We start from the raw sequence: 6,365 nt of genomic DNA, 5'->3' as shown, positions 1-6,365 counted from the left end.
CTTCCTCCTGATGTCAGCAATCAATCCCGCTCTAATCTTTGACCTTGGACCGGAGGCATGGCGTCCAAGGACCCTGCAAAACTGTTCAAGCAAACGCCTGTTTTAATCCGAAACGTTTTGTCCTTTGTGTCACCGGTACTGTGAAGAAAATACGTTTAGAGGACACCATGTAATTTATTACAGTGTGTTAACCAGCATCGGGAAGGGTATTTCCCCTGTACCTTTCTTGGAGGGAGGTTTTTGGATGAGGGGATTTGCTGGGGCAGCTATGGAAGGGTCATGGCCACGCCCCTTCCCACGTGAGTCGGAGGATTCCAGAAGGCGCAGCCGCTGCCGCGCGTGCCTCTTTTCTTGCCTGTCGGTGCGGGGGGCCTCAGTCTCTCTGCCGACACCGCTGCCATGTTGAGTGTCGCACGGCTCCGCCTGCTGCTTCCCGGGCCTGCCCAGGTGAGACATGCTGGAGAGAGGGCAAGAAGAAGGGGAAGCTGGTTTTGGCTCCTACCAGGGCCGGGAAAGTCAAGGGCGTTGAGAGCCTCATGAGAAGAGTCCCGTTACCTTTCACCTATTCTCCCTATTCCTTACTATCAATTTTTGGTCCACAAAGGTAGACTGCCCTGGATCATGGGGGTTCTCTAGAAATGGCTTTAAAAGGGCCTCCATATTCGGAGGCACTCTTGAGTGCCAAATATTGACGGTGGGGGAAATGAGAGCCAAAAGATGGGGGTCATCTGGGGGGGGGCGCCTAATGCTTATCCTTAGACACGGTTAACTGCTGATTCATGGACCCCTTAACTCCCCTTTTTAATGTTTTTCCAAGCCGATGGTAGCTAGCCTTTGCGCTTCAGTTTTTGAGAATCGTTTTTCACAGCAGAGAATGAGGCCTTGTGGCTGTTTCTTTTCTTCCTTCTGATGCTGTCTGAAACATTTGGGAATCACGGCTGCTACTCTCTGAGGCCTTTTTCTTTTGCCGGCCAGGTGGGAAAAACCTAAGGGTGTCCCTGTCTAATAGGGCTGCCTTCCATCTTACGCACGTGGCTTCTCATGTGGTCGGGTTGACCCGTTTGCTCTGCGTAGTTAAGAAAATAGTCTTTGCTGGCTTAGCATAAGTAAGAAGTTAAAAACCGCATTGTTAAATAAGATGGGAGTATCTAGTCCAGTAACGCTTTGGGCCTTCCTTTGTTAAGCCTCCCTCACTCAATAACTGATTTGTGTTATTTAAAGCCTATTTGTTTTTCAGAGATTCAAGGCAGCATGCTCTTCTTGAGCATGAACGTTCCTTTTAATTGTGAGACTTAATGGCTCTTGATGTACCTGTCCTTCTCCATGAATCAGTGTGGTCTCCTTTTCTAGCCGTATGAATTCTTGCTTTTCATTGCATCATGTATGAAGCGGCATTGTACTGTCTCAGGCTATTGACTCATATGCCTGCGTAGTATATCTTTGCCTTACTTCAAGGGGCACGGAGGTGCTTTGGGGAGGGGCTGGAGTTCAGTGGTAGAGCATCTGCTTGGCATGTTGAAGGTCATGGGTTCAATCCCTGGTATCTCTAGTTAAAAGATCTTGGCAGTAGGTGATATGAGAGACCTCTGCCTGAGACCCTGGAGAGCTGCTGCCAAGTCTGCCTAGACCAGGGGTCCTCAAACTACGGCCCGCGGGCCACATGCGGCCCGCCGAAAACATTTATCCGGCCCGCCAGGTGTTTATTTATCCTGCAATAGAGGGTCTGCTCTGTGGATTCCACCAAGGGCTCCTGGGAGGGCTGCGCGGGCGAGGGCTGTCTGGAAGAGCCCTGCTCGGGATTTGTTCATAGGTTTTTTGTAAACTATAGTCCGGCCCTCCAACAGTCTGAGGGACAGTGAACTGGCCCCCTGTTTTAAGAGCTGGAGGACCCCTGGCCTAGACAATACTGACTTCGATGGGTCAAGTATAAGGCAGTTTCATGTCTTTATGTGTGCACATGCTTTGTACTTCGCCCCTTTTTATTTTCACAACAAGCCTGTGAGGAGTTCGTGTGTTTGGCCCAAGGTCACCCAGTGAGCTTCCATGGCACTGTGGAAATTTGAACCTAGATTGTAGTCTGGCACACTCAACTACCATCCCACTTTCTAGCCCAGTTTTGCTTCCTTCAACTATTTCCCTGGTCTGCTACAAGAGATCCGTTGTATCAGATGATGCTGGAAATGAACCTCTGTTCATCTTTCTGTTCACAAATGTTTATGGCATTGACCACCCAACCTCCCCATTAACACTGGATTTAGTGTGTTGTGTAAAACAAATCACTTAAAATGGAGAAATGGTTTTGTATCTTTAAAAAAATTATTTTATTTATTCCGTTTATATACCACCCTTTCCTGCAAGCGGGCTCTGAGTGGCTCACATGATAAACAATAAATAGTAGTTCATAAAAACATCAAGCGATTTCATCTAGAGAAATCAATTCAAATAATCCCTGATGGCAGTTTACTGGTTTCTTTTTATACGTTCGTAGTGGGGGTTGGACCAAAGATGGGTCAGTTCCTGCTTTCTTCCTGAGAGGTCCTCCATAGCAGATTTACTTTGCCATGTGGTGTCTTACATGTCTATGCTTAGGACATTGATAACTATTTAGAATGTTAACTATGTAGATCCCTGAGCAATCCTGGATGGTTTCCATCAGCAGATTTACTTTGCCATGTGGTGTCTTACGTCTATGGTTAGGACGTTGATAACTATTTAGAATGACTATGTAGATCCCTGGGCAATCCTGGATGGTTTCCATCGTGTAATGCCCACAACATAATAGTGGCCAAGAAAATCTAGTCCAGCATTCCATTTCCAATAGTGCTTCTGGGAAGGCCCCAATCAGGGCACACAGGCAAAGTGCAAACACTTAAGATATCTGCCAGCAAGAAGGAGTCTTTATGTAGAAAATCATGATTTAAGTTTGGTCTTACTGACTAGTGGTTTAAATTGTGATTTAAATCAAATCCACCCTGCAGAGAAGATACTGATTCCATTCTTTGGTGGTTATACTGTGATGTGTTATACGCCCCTCCCCGCCCCCCCAAAAAACACTCCCTTATTTCATTTATACCTGTCTTTCTCCCAAGTGGAAACAAAATTGTGATTTAAATCAAATCCACCCTGCAAAGAAGATACTGATTCCATTCCTTGGTGGTTATACTGCGATGTGTTATACGCCCCTCCCCCCCCCAAAAAAAACCCACTCCCTTATTTCATTTATACCCGTCTTTCTCCCAAGTGGAAACACAAATTGCCTGGCATCATTCTTCTGTGTTTTATCCTCACAACAACCCTATGAGGTATGATCAGCTGAGAGAGAGAGAGTGTGACTGGCCCAAAGTCACCCAACAAGCTTCTATGGTAAAGTGGGGTTTTGAACCTCGGTCCCCTGGATCCTAGTCTTACACTTTAGTCATCTCTAGTGATGGCAAAGGCCAGTGCAATCAAGCATTTAGTGAGAGGTTCTGTGTCTGTTTGCAAGTTCTAAAGGTCACTTTTCAGCTCCTGTCACCTTTGGTGTGTGTGTGAGGTAGTGGGGAGGGGAAATCCTGATATGTTTAACATCTTATGCAGTAGAATTTTTGCATTGAAGTTATAATTTACACTTTTTGTCCAAATACATATACTGATTGTGTGGGATGCTTTGAGTCCTGAGTTTTTTACAGCATAGGTAAGACACAGCTAGTCTAATGAATTCGAGTGTGTGGAACTGAATACTTTGTATGACCGAACTGGCCTCTAGTGTAGTAGATAAAGACTTCAGTGCAAAAAGGGGTGTTTCCATATGTATGTGAGTGTGTGTTTCAGAGTACAAGTAACACACTGTTCTCAAAGTCAAATTTACAGACTTTGTTATTTTTTAGTTCACTCACTTAATTCCCTTCTTTAGTACAATGGCTGTTACATAAGTCTTTTGTCCAGACAGGTCCCATGATTGCAGCATAAACATTTTCAATGGCCTAAGGAAATTCTTCTCTCCCTTTTCTGTCAGCAGAAAAGCTGGCTGGATCTAACCTATTGCCTGAACCCATGGTACTCACTCCACAGCTCATGGAGAGCTCAATTGACAATTACCATCAACCAAAAGAACTCTATTTACTTCCATCCTTGGCATGATGCCTGCCCTTCAGGGAGGCTCACAGCTTACCTGTTCCTTTGGCAACAGTTATTCCAAGGTGGGAACCAAATATGGATCAGGTGCCACATTGGGCAATGCTGCTCAGAAGAGTCACGTCTGGTCCCAAACCACTGAGTGGGTATCACTGCTCTAACCAGAGCGAGAAACTAGCACTTGAATGTAGAATTGCTCAGCAGTCTCTACTTGGCTAAGTTCAAATGTAAGGGCAAACTATGGTTAGCTGTTACACAAATGAGCTTGGCTGGTCCTAGGGCTTGTGTCTCCCTCCTTGCCTCATACATAGCCAGATAACTAGATTCAGGGTAGAAGTTGCGTTGCTTTCCAAGAAAGGCATCCTTGTTTAACAGAAAAAGCATTTTCATTTAGCTCAAGTATTGTCTTCTGATAAGTTTTTGTTTGCAGGAGGGCAGTTTTAGAGGCTTAACACCATTTAAGAATGGTGCTTATCCTGATTGGAGAAGATCGTTACAAATGTATTTTTTTTTAATTGGATGTTCTTATTTTATAGGTTATCTGGAACGGTTTAAGTCAAGATATCCTTAGAGGTGTAACAAGCCGGAAATATGCGTAAGTATTCTCAAGAAACAGGTTGGCAATAACTAATGTTTGTTGTTGAAGTCGTGCAGGTGTCTTAAGAGTTTGGAGAAGGCTGCTGCTCAGCGGGTCTTTGTGAAAATTCCCAGTGTCTCATGTTGTAACTTGAAGACAGCATGATGGCTTTAAACAAAAACAAGATTTTAAGTTTTTTCCTGTTTGGTGTTAAAAACCATTTCCCAATCCAGAGCCCCGTGGGTGCTGAAACCCATACATTTCAGAAGAATTCAGAACTAACCTTGTCATTTTTAATGTTTATATTTCTCCCACTTTTCCTAAGGGCCTTGGGGTATTTTGTATCTCTAACCTCTTTTGGGGTCAGCATCTGTGTCACGATTAGATATAATGTACTACGTTTGACTTTGAAGTTGGAACAAATATTCAGTGAAAATCTAATTTAAAAAAATGTTTCATTTTAGTCTTTCTGTTGTATTTACAGTCCCGTAGATAGCAAATACATATCCATCTGTGCAAAAACGTGCAAAGGGATTGATCAAAGTTTCTAGAAAAATCAGATCGTTTCACAACAATAAATGATCAAAATACAGCTATGTCAAACCACTGTAAATATATATTAGAACACAATTTAATTAATGCAAATTTACTAACACATAAGTGCACAGTCATGCATAACCGCATAATTGAAATGCAATTTAATTCATGCAAATTTACTAATGCATAACTGCAGAACAGTTAAAAACTAATCCATAAAGAAGCCCCAACTAGCAATTCCATACTTGGGAAACTCAGAATACTTTACAGCTACACTGAAAATACACCTTTGGAGTACTAAACTTTTTGATTTAGTCTCCGTTGGAAGTTCTGGTTGTAGAAGTTTTGTGGCACAATTTTTCTTGCAAAGGGAGAACTGACCTTGATTTCCTGAGAATGTGAATTACAAATCAGAAGTATTGGCCCCACATGAGGACCAAAGATGAAAGCATTTCTTAATGAAGGACTTCCATATTACATTTGGGAAGATTTGATTAGCAGCAACTCCTTGACATTCAACAACTCACTTTAACCTATAGATTTGTGTTAGCAATTTTCAGCTGAGTTCTCAAACATATCTGAAGTTTTTCAGTATGCACAATCCAGCCATTTCCTTTTCTTGACTGTAGTAAGTCTTTGTGCAAAAGATGGCTTGAAGTTGCGTGTATCCACACAGGCCCTTTCTGGAAAGTCATATTTAATTGGTTTTAATTGTTAACTGTGGATTGTATTAATATTGATGGAACCCGCATGAGCCTGCTTGCGGGAAAGGTGGGATACAAGTCTAATTTTTTTTTAATTCTAAAAGCGAGCATTCTGCTGCTGTTGTAAAACACATCCCTTGGTCCCTCATTTGTCCCTCTTTATATTGGTTGATCATTTTGGAAACAGGATGCATAAGCTACTTGATGCCCTTCTTGAGGAAGTAATTGTTATCTGTGTCAGTGACTCCCTCATTTTAAGGACTTCTTGGTTTGTGATACGTCTTAATTTTGACCTTTCAGCTCAGACGCAATCAAAGGTGCAGTCATCGGTATCGATCTCGGCACCACCAACTCCTGTGTGGCCGTCATGGAAGGAAAGCAAGCTAAAGTGAGTTGAAATCACTGGTGGTCCAGTTTAGGAAACCTGCCTTCTT

The 6,365-nt window shown here is 43.0% G+C and overlaps 1 long non-coding RNA gene across 1 annotated transcript; it reads left to right on the top strand.

Annotated features, from left to right (window-relative positions):
* The first annotated feature begins 302 nt into the window (after positions 1–302).
* On the top strand, positions 303–6,324 carry LOC107106742. Its single transcript, XR_001482373.1, has 3 exons — positions 303–447; positions 4,650–4,708; positions 6,232–6,324. It is a non-coding gene; the product is annotated as an uncharacterized LOC107106742 (long non-coding RNA).
* Positions 6,325–6,365: the final 41 nt, after the last annotated feature.

The sequence above is a fragment of the Gekko japonicus genome, unplaced genomic scaffold (genome assembly GCF_001447785.1).
Source record: "Gekko japonicus isolate JY-2015 unplaced genomic scaffold, Gekko_japonicus_V1.1 scaffold1350, whole genome shotgun sequence".
Lineage (NCBI taxonomy): Eukaryota > Metazoa > Chordata > Lepidosauria > Squamata > Gekkonidae > Gekko > Gekko japonicus.
The sequence above is the reverse complement of the archived record's forward strand: the minus strand, read 5'-3'. Positions and strand labels throughout refer to the sequence as shown.